The sequence below is a fragment of the Manis javanica genome, chromosome 5 (genome assembly GCF_040802235.1).
Source record: "Manis javanica isolate MJ-LG chromosome 5, MJ_LKY, whole genome shotgun sequence".
Lineage (NCBI taxonomy): Eukaryota > Metazoa > Chordata > Mammalia > Pholidota > Manidae > Manis > Manis javanica.
In genome coordinates this window covers 142,870,580-142,883,223 of record NC_133160.1, presented here as the reverse complement: position 1 = coordinate 142,883,223, position 12,644 = coordinate 142,870,580, and the positions used below count along the sequence as shown (strand labels likewise).

Genomic DNA, 12,644 nt, shown 5'->3' with positions numbered 1-12,644 from the left:
CTCTGAAAAGAGACCAAATAATATGGTCACAGTCCCTGGGCTGCCCACATACAGTAACATCAGCCTGGCTTCCTGAGTCAAACTGGTGAGGCTGGGGGAAATTTGGCTGCCACAGCCTTGAATGTGGTGAAAGAAAAAGAAAAGAAAACCAGCCCTTTGAGTAATCTAGTAATTGGTTCTGCCCTCTTCTGAGCTAGCATGAGACCACAGTCACGTGAAACAACCACCAAAAGGTGGGAACAGCTCAGCAAGAGTGACTTGGGCTTGACAAGTGTCAAGCTTGCTGAGTGGGGAGGCAGCTTGACTCTGACAAGGCCCTGCTGCCCAATCTTTCGCTTGGCAGTGGGTGTGCAGGGGGCTGAAATCTGACCCACCACGGGCCCAAGCAGTAAGCCCCATTGCTGAGATCACCCTTGCAGGACGGGCCTCCCAGAGGGACACACTTTTGCAGTTTACCCACCCACAAGAGGTGTCACTTTTGAATTCACACTCAAGCTTTGTGTGTGCCAGATGTGACCCTGTTTTCCTTCCCTGTTGGGAGCCTTGAATTTGATAGAAAGGGAGCAGGAGAGTGCTTAACTTTTGCTTCTCCACAGTCAACTCCTCATGGAAACTTCCCATCCCTCCTTCTGTGAAATTCCCTAATGGATTTCAGATACCTGTGTTAAAAAATAAGAAGACTGCTTCCCAACTGCTGGGAACCCCAGTGTGCAGTACTTGAAGCACGCCTAAGCCCTACTAACGCTCCCTTCTAAACTGCTACCCCCTCTCAAGTAACTATCTCAATTTGTCTGACCTTGTAGCCTCATGGTTAAGCCACAGCCACTAAGTGAGAAAACTGATTTGAATTCTGCCTTCACTGATGGTACCTGCACGATCGCCTGTTCTTCTTCATCTACAGATTCAGGTAATGAAAGCACCTACCTTCTACCCTGCAGGGTGGTTGTGAGGATTAAATGAGATGCTGCATATACAGTGCCTGGCTTGTTTTAAGTGTTTGATAAATGTGAAAGCACACAATTATTGTGCATTTGAACCCACCTGCTCTGGCTCACTTTTTGATATGGGTGGGTTTCTTCCTGTGATGGGAATGGCTTTGTCTATCTTACGCAGTCTTGGTTCTGCCATTTGTCTGCTCAGTGCGTCAGGAATGGAAAAAACCCAAACATCACTCTGAACCACATAGCACAGCAGCCCCCTTAGCCGGTCCTTTCCTACCCCTCCCCTGCCCCGCTGGAATCCTGTGCGGCTCCTCAGCCACCCAGCTCTGCTAGCCTGCACACACCTCTTCCCCTCCAATTAAAATGAGCAAGTCAAAAGGATGAAATGTTCCTGTCAGCACTCACTCAGGTAAATTGGATCTCAATATTTGAAAGGAGAGAGGGAATAAGAATGATGTTCTGTGCCAGAGTTCTGGCTTAAGTGCTTCCAGTCCTCTGGTGAAGGCAGAAGGTGCATAGCCCCACCCAGCTTCAGGAGACCCTTCCCTCGTACCATCTGTTTAAAATTAAAATATTGCCATATGCCAAGGAAAGGTTTGAACTTTCCCACTGCTGCTCTCTCGATCTCTCACATAGAAGGGGGAAGAAGGAAAGCCAAACCATTCTTCCATTCCAAGGAGAAAATTCGAGATTCAAGTCCTACCACGGAGTGAAGGACTGGGAAGTCAAAAGGCCAAGTTCAGTCCTGGTTCTGTCATTAGCTTTTCGAGCTTGGGCTAGACCATTTGCTTTCTGGAAAAAAGTAGGCTTAAGTACAGGGGCCTGGACTTGATACTGACTATTAAGTATCTTTGCCAAGTAATTAAGTGTGAATCTAATCAAAAGACCTAACTCCCAGTTTACAAGAAATATGGGGGATGGAGGGACACATTAAATTATAATTCAGCAAAATCCAAAATGTGAGACATTTTATAGGGTGAATGACTCCATTTCTTTAACAGTTGAATGACAGGGAGGGAAGGAACCTTATATAAGAGATTTAAGAGATTTACCAGCCAAATGCAATGGGTGGACTATTTTTGGTTCCAATGAAAACAAAACAATGTAGGAATACATTTATGGGACAATTTGAAATATTTGAACTGTGTTTGGATATTTGATATTAAGAAATTATTATTTTCTTTAGAAAATAGTGCATAATACTGGCATTATGGTTAAGAAAGTCCTTATTTCTTGGAGATACATATGCAAGTATACATAGGATCATATGATACAGAAATCCTCTATATATGTATGGGGATTTATATGTATATATGTATAGAAATCCGGCTATATGTATGGGATTTACTTGAAAACAATCTAATAGAAGAGTGGATGGGATGAGAACATGAAATAAGATCTGTCTTATGTTGGTAATCATTGCAATTGATCAAGGGACTTATTGGGATTCTTTATAAAATTCTCTCTAGTTTTGTGTATGTTTGGAAATGATCCATCATAAAAAGTTAGAGTACAAAAGAATGCGGGCTTTGGAGAGAGGAAGACTGCCTGGATCTACCTCTTAATGGGCCAGCTAACCCTTGATTGAGTTCCCCATGAGGACTAAAAGAGCACCTGCCTCAGAGGATTGTTGTCAGCCCAAGGAAAGCCCTTCACGTGGCACCTGGCATATATACCAAGGGTCCTTTCAATGTTCACTCTCATTATTAATAAAATAAGAGGTTTGGGCTAAATTCATCTCTCTGGTTCTTTCGGACCGACAGAGTATCTGATTCTGACCTGTTTCTCTTACATCATAGCCCTCTTTATTTTCTGGGCTACTCCACATTCACCTTTCTGGAAATTAACTGCCTCTTGTGTTCACCTCCCTCTGCCCGGGGCATCTGGACACTTTACCTGGGCAGCCAGGTGTCAGTTCCATGGGTGGGTTGGACTGATTCCTGGATTGGCAGGTGCAGGTTTCTGATTTCCTCACCTGCTCACTCACTACCTGGCTCTCTTTCCAGTAGCTCCCCGTCACCTGAAACAAGCGCTCGGCGCTGTGAGAGTAAGCTAGAAACTTGGGGTGGAGAAGGGTGAGTGTGGGATGCAGTTAATCTGACTCCACAGCTCCTCCTCACCCCATGATGGGAGGAGTGTTTCGGGTGGCGCCTGTTTCGGCTGTGTCTCCCTGGCATTCCTGGCCATGTAGGATGGGGCAAAGCACTTTATTTCCCTGCACTCAGTCCACTCATCTGTCAAATGGGGACAATAATATCATACTTTTAAAATACAAAGTGGTGGTCAACTCTAGAGGGTCAACTCCAGAGCTGGACTGCTGGGGTTAAAACCCTGGCTGGCTCTGCTCTGTATGACCTGTGGGACCTTGGACCTCTCTGTGACTGTTTTCTCACTGGTGAAATAGGAGCAGTAATAGTACCAACCACATAGGATGGTTGTGAGATTAAATCAGTAACACCTGGCACAAAGATGGCATTTGGCAAATGTTGGTCCCGTGGCTATCTTCATCATTGTCGTCATTTAGCACAATGCACCTTGAGAGTTCACCCATGTGCCCGGCACCTCACTTCAGGTCTTTCAGACCCGTGGAGTTCTTACCCCAGCCATGTGGTGCACCCACCGGGAGTCGGGGCTAGCACAGTGGATTCATCACAAACCAGTGTCACATGAAGGAAACAGAGTGTTACACCCTTCCTTCCCAATTTCAGATATTTCCTTTTGGTGATTTTGGATTAAAATACTTCCAAAGATGAATCTGGGGTGGACTGGGAAGGACATAGGAAGGAGAGCAATAACTTATGGGAAGCCACTTTGTGTGTGAGGTAAAAGACCTCCCCAGGAAGACCAGTGAAGGAGGTTCATTCCTCAGTTCTCCCCAGCCCTGCCAAAGAAAACAAGTCACCTGGCTACGCCCAGCCTCCCTCTATAGCTGCCTTGAGGCCATGCGCCTGTGGGTCAGGTGGGGGCCTACCATGTGGTGCCTGGAGCTGTCAGTTACACCCCTCTTTGGAGTGGCAGCTTCACGCCTCAAAGCTTCTGGCTCTGAATCATTACTCAGAGTTGGAAAGAGCCCAAGAAACATGGTAAACAGGGTTGGAACCCAAGAAATGTGGAAAATAAGAATGATGGGAAGCAACACGACACCAGAATCACAAAGGAAAGAGTCCTGTAGAAGATAGGTCATGGTCTGAGCCTGGTGGAGAGGCTGGGGATCACCTAGTTCTAAATATCATCCCTCAGAATTACAGGGCATGGCATTTGGTCACTGGGCTCCTCCAGGGCATCAGGCCTACTTCCTGGCTTGAGAGCCCACGCTAATAAATACACACTCCTACCCACCCCCTACCCTGGGCCCCTAACTTCCCAGACTATAGAATTGCAGGCAGGGAAGCTTGTAAGGACAAACAGCCCTTGTACTCCTTCCTCTGGGTATTGAGAAAGATCTGGAGTGGAATTAGCTTTGTGGGATTTCCAGGTGCCTAATCCTCCAGTGAGTCTGAACCGAGTTTGGCTGTTTTCACCTGCCTGACAAGAGGCAGGCTAAGCCACACCCAGTCGTTAAAAATCATAGGTCCAAAGTGTTTATTGCAGCCTCTCAGTAAAGATGTCAGTCCAGATTTAACAGAACTAAAGGTAAAATGATTAATACCCACAACACCTAAAGCCCAGCTATTGTAATATACCATGTAGTTACAGTATTTTCCAAAGTGTAGGTAGAGAAAAATCTTACTTCTGAGTAAAAGCATGTGGTTTTGTATAATCTGAGCATCAAGATCTCAACTCCAATGGTCAGGTGTGTGTATGGGGGACTTGGTCTGTAGCACAGTAGTTGGAGAGACTTTTTTTCTGCCTTGGACTTTATAAAGACAAAGAAGGGATTTGTTGAAAAATAACAGGACCCCACTCTCCATAATGAGGACCATATTGGATTTATTATAAATACAGTATATGTGCAATGAATTATAAATAAAGGGGTTTCAAACTGTCTCCCACTTTCCATAATAGGCCCAAGTAATATGACATTTACATGGACTCTGTGTGGCTTTGTTCCAGTAGCAGAATGGGGATGTGAGGTTAGCACTTCTGGAAATGGGAGGACACTTCAAAAAAGATATGTTGGAATCTGATAAGGGATTTAACAGCCAGAATATATAGGGAAATCCTAAAACTCAACAACAAAAAACTAAACAACCTGATTCAAAAATGGGCAAAAGACCTGAACAGACATTTTTCAGAAGATATACAATTGTACAATAGGCACATGAAAAGACGCCTGACACTAATTGCCACGGACATTCAAGTCAAAACTCAATGAGCTATCTCCTCATGCTCATCAAGATGACTACTATCAAAAAAAGAAGAGAATATAAGTGTTGGTGAAAATGTGGGGAAACAAGAACTCTTGTTCACTTTTGGTGGGAATGTAAAATGGCACAGCCACAGTGAAAACAGTAAAGTGATTCTTCAAAAAATTAAAAATGGAATTACCACATCACCCAGCAATTCTACTTCTGGGTATATACCCAAAAGGACTGAAAGCAAGCTCTCAGAGAGGTATTTGCACACTCATATTCATTACAGCTTATTCACAATAGTTAAAATGTGGAAACAATCCAAGTATTTATCAATAGGAAGAAAAGATAAGTATAATGTGAGATACTCCAGGGTATTCTTCAGCCTCAAAAAGAAGGAAATTCTGCAATACGCTACCACATGGATGAAACTTTAGGGCATTATGCTAAGTAAAAGCCAGTCATAAAAAGACAAATACTGGGAGATTCAAGATGACGGCATGAGAGGTGAGACAGAGAACTCTGCCCCAAACCACATATAACACAAAAATATAGTTAATACAACTAATCCTGGAAAAAAGGCTGTGCCAGACTGCATACACCTGGAGAACAGAGCAGACCTCATGAAACAGGAGTGTATATCAATGATACCTTAAAAAAAAAAAAAGATTGTTTCTAATAAATTGTTTTCATGTATAGTAGCATTAAATTAATGAGTTACCTTCCAAACCAAGTTTCCTGACTATTTTTATAATAAACAACCGTTAAATGTTATTTAATGCTTCTATTTAACAATTTTGTTTTTCAATTTGATCTATTAATGTGATAAATTACATTGATAGTTTTCTGACTTGAGCCATCCTTGACTTCATATTAAACCCTATTTGATTGTCAAAAAAAAAGACAAATACTGTATGATTCCATTTATATGAAGTACCTAGAGCAATCAAAGCCATAGAGACAGAAAGTAGAACGGTGGTTGCCAGGGACTGGGGGAAGGAGGGAACGGAGGTGTAATGGGTACAGAGTTTCAGGTTTACAAGATGAGATTTCTGGAAATGGAAGTTGGTGATAGTTGCACAACAATATAAGCATACTTAATATTACTGAACCGTATGCTGAAGAATATTAAGATGGTAAATTTTGTGTTATATGTCTTTTACTGCAATAAGAAAAAATACTGAAAAAATGAAAAGTCTTCTCTAAAATGTCATGATCCCAGGTAAATGCTGTGAAAACAAGAAGTGCCTTTTTAGATGGTTCTGTTCAACATCAGAAGGCTTTATTCATAAACAGTAGATGGTTCTATACAAAACAAAAAACTGGAAAATTTTGGCTTTCAGTATTTTCATTTAAAAGGGTAAAAATTTACTAATAGTATGTTAATATTAAGGTTGACAGTAAATGGCAAGTTTTAATTTAAGTACAATCCCCAACTCATGATATTTAGACTTAAGATTTTTCAACTTTATGATGGCATAAAAGCAATAATGCATTTAGTAGAAACCATCCTTTGAATTTTGAATTCTGATCTTCTCCCAGACTAGTGATATGCATACGATTCTCCTCTTGCTGTGCTGGGCAGTGAGCAGCTGCTCCCAGTCAGCCCATGATCATGAGGGTAAAAAAATGATGCTACAACTATTCTGTTCCCATACAATCATTCTGTTTTTTCACTTTCAGTACAGTATTCAATAAATTACATGAAATATTCAATACTTTATTATAAAATGGCTTTGTGTTTGATGATTTTGCTCAATTGCAGGCTAATGGAAGTGTTCTAAGCACATTTAAAGTGGGCTAGGTATATTAAACACATATTTTACTTAAAATATTTTAGATTTACAATGGGTTTATCAGGACATAACTCCATCATACATCAAGGAATATCTGTAAATACTTAAAATACCTTAAAAAAATCTTGGGGTCCTAACTCCTAGGACCTCACACTGTGACCTTCTTTGCAGATGGGGTCTTCACAAACATAATCAAGTTAGAATGAGGTTGTTAGGGTGGTTGGTGTGACTGGTGTCCTTATAAAAGGGGAAATGGTGGTACAGACAGACACAGAGGAAAGGTAGTACAAAAGGATGCAGGGAGAAGATGACCATCTATAAGCCCAGCAGAGATGCTTAGAACAGAGCCTTCTCTCACTGCCCACAGAAAGAACCAGCCCTGCCCACACCTTGATCTCAAGACATCTGGCCTTCAGAGCTGTGAGATAATAAATTTCTGTTGTTTACTTCACCCAGTTTGTGGTACTTTGTTATGACAGCCCTAGAAAACAAATGCAAGAGACAACAGGTGATTCTGTGATGCACCCCCAGCTGTCTCCTCAACAACTGCTTTGTCAACAGTGTGGAGAACCTGGAGGGTCCCAGATCCATCTTCAGACCTTCCCTGTGAGGAATCACTGTGGGCCCATAATTAGGGAGCTGGGGAGACTCCTATGGGCCCACAGTCTGTCTCCTTAGCCCCTGGTTATGGGCCCACAGTGGTTCCTCACGGGAAGGATCTGAAGATGGATCTGGGACCCTCCAGGTTCTCTACACTCCGTGTCTGTTGGTCTGATGATGTCCTGTCCTGAGCCCAAAGCAGCTGTGGCCCAGGGGATCTGACCTACACTGGACCTTCCATTTCTTATCCCTCTGCCTGATATGCCTACTCACAGATAGTCCCAGTCTTCCTCTCCTTGGAGTGGCCTGGGTTTGATCTCTTTTGATCTTCTGTGTTTTTTCAGTGCACGGTGATAATGGGAAGGATTTGAAAGTTCATTTGATGGAAGAATCCTGCTTGCATTGAAGATGACTCTGCTGTCTGTAAGACGCTGTGACACTTCCTGGGAATGGCCACTAACCATCCTCCCAGCAGCAGTAACAGGTAATTTCTGCTTAAAGCATTTGCCCATCCTATCATCTGGATTTTACTTGGGTATCTAGACATGTTTTTCCCTGAGAAGCGTCTAGCTGCCCCATCTGTGATTGGCACAGAATCCCAGGCTTAATTTGCAGCAGCCTTGGCTGGTTCTGGTCTAGTGAGGGACCAGGTTTATGGACCAAACCTATGCAATGGAAGCTCTGTTCCTTTAAATCTTTCGGATTCTAGGTCATACTTGGCAGTATTTGCAGATCAGTGTCTATGACCCCTGGGGTTCCGAGGCAAGAAAGGATGGTTTAGCAAAGTCTATCAACACTTCCAGAAATCCAATTTGAAGTGCACTATCTATGTTCTCTGTTTGTAAGACTACAAATAAATACAAATACACATTTCCATAAGGAAATATAAGTAGGATTAAAAAATAATAAAAATGATGACCAACAAAGAAGAGAAGGAAGTAGAGAGATAGGATGAAGGGAAAGGAGGTGGCAGCAAGACTTCTCAGGGATTCTTTGCTTTAGAATTGTGACTCTTGAATCATAGAAATGAATTATCCATTAAGAATAAATTTTTAATTAAAAAATGTACCATCTGTTGAAAAAAGGTCTGAGTTCCATTTTTACTTAGGAAATACACCCTATGTAATTTATAAAAAGCTATCTCAGTTTTAATGCTTATGTTAACCTATGTTTAAAAATGGTGACAGTTTCCCTGTTTGGCATAAATGAAAGCCTGCAGAACCTGTTGTTAATATCAGAATGGGAATTACATGCGAGAGTAGCACCTGGAAGACCTTGACCTCCTAGTCTAGGCTTCCTAGGGAACCAGGTGTGTGGCCTTAGACTAGTCACTTTACCTTTATATTCTTCACTTCTTCATCTGTAACTCCAGCTTAATTGCACCTCTTCACCATGCTCCCAGAGTTGTTATGAGACTCAAATGTGAAAACACTTTGAAAGCAACATAATTATCAGTGCTGATGATAGTTTCCAATTGAATGTATACATGTGGGTAACATTGCAATATTTCTAAAGCCTCTTGCCTGGCGTCAGTGCATCTCCATATCAATAGGTATTTCCAAGGGATAGAGAGCAGTAGTCCATCTCCACATCAGTAGGCAATTACAAGGGGGAGCAGGGCATGTCTGGACGGAGAGGCTGGGTGGGGTCCCTTTTTGCAGCTGGGTCGCAAGAGACACGGGTGAGCGGAAGTGAACGACACGATGCAAACTTTAGAGTATGTGTATGTCTGTATGGCACTGGCCACAGACTGGAGTTACTCCAGGGGGGACCTTTCTGACTCCAATTTAGACGAAGCATTTTGCTAAGCGCTAAAGCGGTCATTTAATCTAAGAAGTGCAGGCTAAGGTGGCAGAAACTGGTCTCTTCATCTGGGCCAAAACAAGAACTCTGATTCTGCAAACAAATGACAAGGTTTAGGAGTACTTGGTAATGACTTAAAATTCTTAGGCTTCTAGTCCACTCCCTTTGCTGCCCTAAAAACACACAAAATTCAGGAAGAGGCAAGAAAGATGGTATAACTTCTGAGAGAGAATTCAAGGAGACAGGAAAAACAAGAATATAAACAGCACAACGTGTCTGACATGTTGATACATTTCCCTCTCGGTTTTTTTTTTTAACCCCTTAGGAAAATATCTAGAATTTTGTCTGTTTTAACAGAAATTTGGAAGGAAAGTTTGACATAATCCCTGGAACTGTAAAACTTCTTTATACACCGTCGCTGGAGTACTTTTCTTACACTCCCCCAAGCCAACCTACAATGTGGCAAGTTTGCGAGCCAGGAAGGGAGGTGTAATCCGAGAGGAGCGGCAGGGCGGCTCCCCCGGAGGGCGGGGCCCCAGCTCCTCCCGGCCGGGCGCTGGGCCCCTCCTATTGCCGCAGGGGAAAAGGAGGGGAGACCTACATTGAAAACGGCAGGAACCTACCAACTGCAAAGATCCTAAAATGCCCAGTGAGAATTCTCATTTGTGAGGTCAAATCTAGGGCAAAAGAATTACCTCATCTCCGAAAACCCCCTAATTTAAGGGGTCGAGCCAGGCTGGCAAAACCCCAAGTCATCAACTCAATCTAACTTGATCTTTAAAGATGTAACGTAGGACTACTCTGGATTTTTTGTTTGTTTTTTTTCTTTTGCCTGAGCCAATTTTTCTGGTGGCATTTCTGTTACTTCCTGTTTGTGACTGAACTTTCCTTGCCCTACTTCCTTCTTTGGGGTTTAGGTTGCCTCGACTACCACTTCTACTTAGACACGTGGAGTGTGTGTGTGTGTGTGTGTGTGTGTGTGTGTGTGTGTGTGTGTGTGTGTGTGTGTGTGTGTGTGTGTGTGTGTGTGTGTGTGTGTGTTTCACATAAAATTTTTGTTATAAAGCACTCCTTAATCATTTACTCTCCACAACAACATAAGACGATAAGCAGTATCAGGCCCAAATTACAGATAAACAAACCGGAGTTTAAAAAGGTTGAAGCGTCCGAGGTTACTCATCAAATAAAGGAACAAAACCTAAACCTGAGTCCCTGATTCTGAATTTAAGTTCTTTCCATTTATTTCACTTTTAGGGGGAGACCTAAACTTAATTTTTTGGCAAAATTCTATTCAGGATGGATTCATTCATTCAGTCTTTGTTACAGAGTTTGCTCCTGAAATATAAAGAAACAGCGTAGCGTGGGCCCCTCGCCAGAGCAATGGAAGAATCGTGAGGATCTACGATTTCATTTTTCGGCAACGCCTCATGCATTACAACACGGCTACTTCAGCGCCATCCCCGTCGGCCCTGCTTCTCCCGTACTCAGAGGTGCGCGGTCGGCGTCAGGCAGCAGGGGGAGCAAGTGTGCAAGCGGAGGGAAGATGCTTCCGCGCACGTCTCAGCTCCTGTGTCCTTTAACAGGCCTGGGTGGGAAAAGTATGTTTTTGTTTTGTTTTGTTTTGTTTTGTTTGCTAACTGAATGCGTAGCCCTCCAGGCTTCTCCGCAAAGATTTGAGCTTACTGATTTGTAGAATGGGAAAAACCACACTCAGTGGTTGTAGAAGAAAGTCAGCTTTCTGCCCCCTGGGTCAAAGGAAATCAAAGCCTCCACATTGCTACTGAGGCAGGACTGGGTTTTGGGTCTCTGCAGGTCGGAGAAGGCCCTTGAAGCTTTGGCTCTGTGGTGGGGGGAGGCCCAGACAGTGGGCTACCCTGGGTCCAGGGATGGTACCACCTCTGCCAACAGCCTGCCTGAGAGGACAGGAACTTGTAAAGTCAGTAGCAAGAGAATTAGACTGTACACTGCAGCGGGGAGAGATGTTTGTGTTTTTCCACTGTATCTCTGCCTTCCAGAACAGTGCAGGTGGCTGGTTTGGCGGCCACGTGCCTTCACGAGGTCCTTTGACAGAGTCTGTTAACTTATGCCGTGTTTTGACCAAGGCCTTTGATGTCAGATAGAAAAGAAACAAATACTTTGGCATCGTATAACCCAAAGCCCAGAGTAAGGCTGGGGAGAAGTTTTGGGGGGCTTGCACTGCTTCTAGAATAACTTTGAGGGCTGACAAGCTGCTTTTACTCTGGAGTGTACATTCGCTCACTTCCTTTCTGGACCAGAACTGTAATTTCTTAATCTGGGAAAGAAAAGTTGCATCAGGGGAGATGCCCTGAGGGCTTGCTGGCAACAATTTCCTTTCTGGCAAAAGACAGAAGCAAAAGTTGATGTTAGCCTCCACTTTGCAGTTACATATAGAAGATAATTGATTTTCTCTTGTATGGTAGTTATTTACTGAAAACATTGTTTTGGTCTTGGTTCCAAATACACATGAAATTTGTACTCTAATGCACCTGATTTTGTAATTTTTTGGGGGTGGGGATAGTTTAAAATGCTGACTTCCTAGAGTATTTTTCTAGCACAGTAGAAAAGACATTAAACAAAGTTTCCTGCAAAATTACTAGGAGACATCTCTTCCTTCACATTATTCTGGGGGCAAAAACTTCCTTCACTGTGAGTAAGTAAAAAAGCTGTAATCAGGATAACCAAGAAGGAAATGGATGAAATGAGTGAATGGCAATAATGTTCTCTGGGTCTCTATTCTTCTCAGGGTTTCCCCTAATATAATGATAACTGTGTATCATGTATTTACCATCACAGTGAAACCTATGTATCCCCTGATATAAAATAATACCTGTATGTGGAGTTGGTATACTATAAGGAAATTTAGTAATCTTCTGGAATGTTTCCCATTTCTCACAGCCTGTCAGAAAAGTTACTTTACATTTGTAAACACTCTAGTTCAAGTATTCATTTATTGTATCACCCTCGATCAAGTACCCTCCATGTGCCAGGCATAGGAAACAAAGGTGAAGACCCACCCTTGCATAACTCACTGGTAAGCAAGGCCTCCTGTTTCACATTGTGTTTTAACAAGCCCTGCAGGCGATTCTGATGTTCACTGAGCTGTGGGAAGCTGTGGATTTTAAGAAAGGGAAGGACATGTGTGGCTTCTCATTTTGGGAGAGAACACAGTGGTGGCTGTATGAAGAGTGGGG

The 12,644-nt window shown here is 42.9% G+C and overlaps 1 long non-coding RNA gene across 1 annotated transcript; it reads left to right on the top strand.

Moving 5' to 3' along the window:
• Positions 1 to 294: 294 nt before the first annotated feature.
• LOC108405307 (uncharacterized) lies at positions 295 to 12,031 on the top strand. Its single transcript, XR_001855154.3, has 4 exons — positions 295 to 388; positions 804 to 907; positions 7,974 to 8,113; positions 10,759 to 12,031. It is a non-coding gene; the product is annotated as an uncharacterized lncRNA (long non-coding RNA).
• Positions 12,032 to 12,644: the final 613 nt, after the last annotated feature.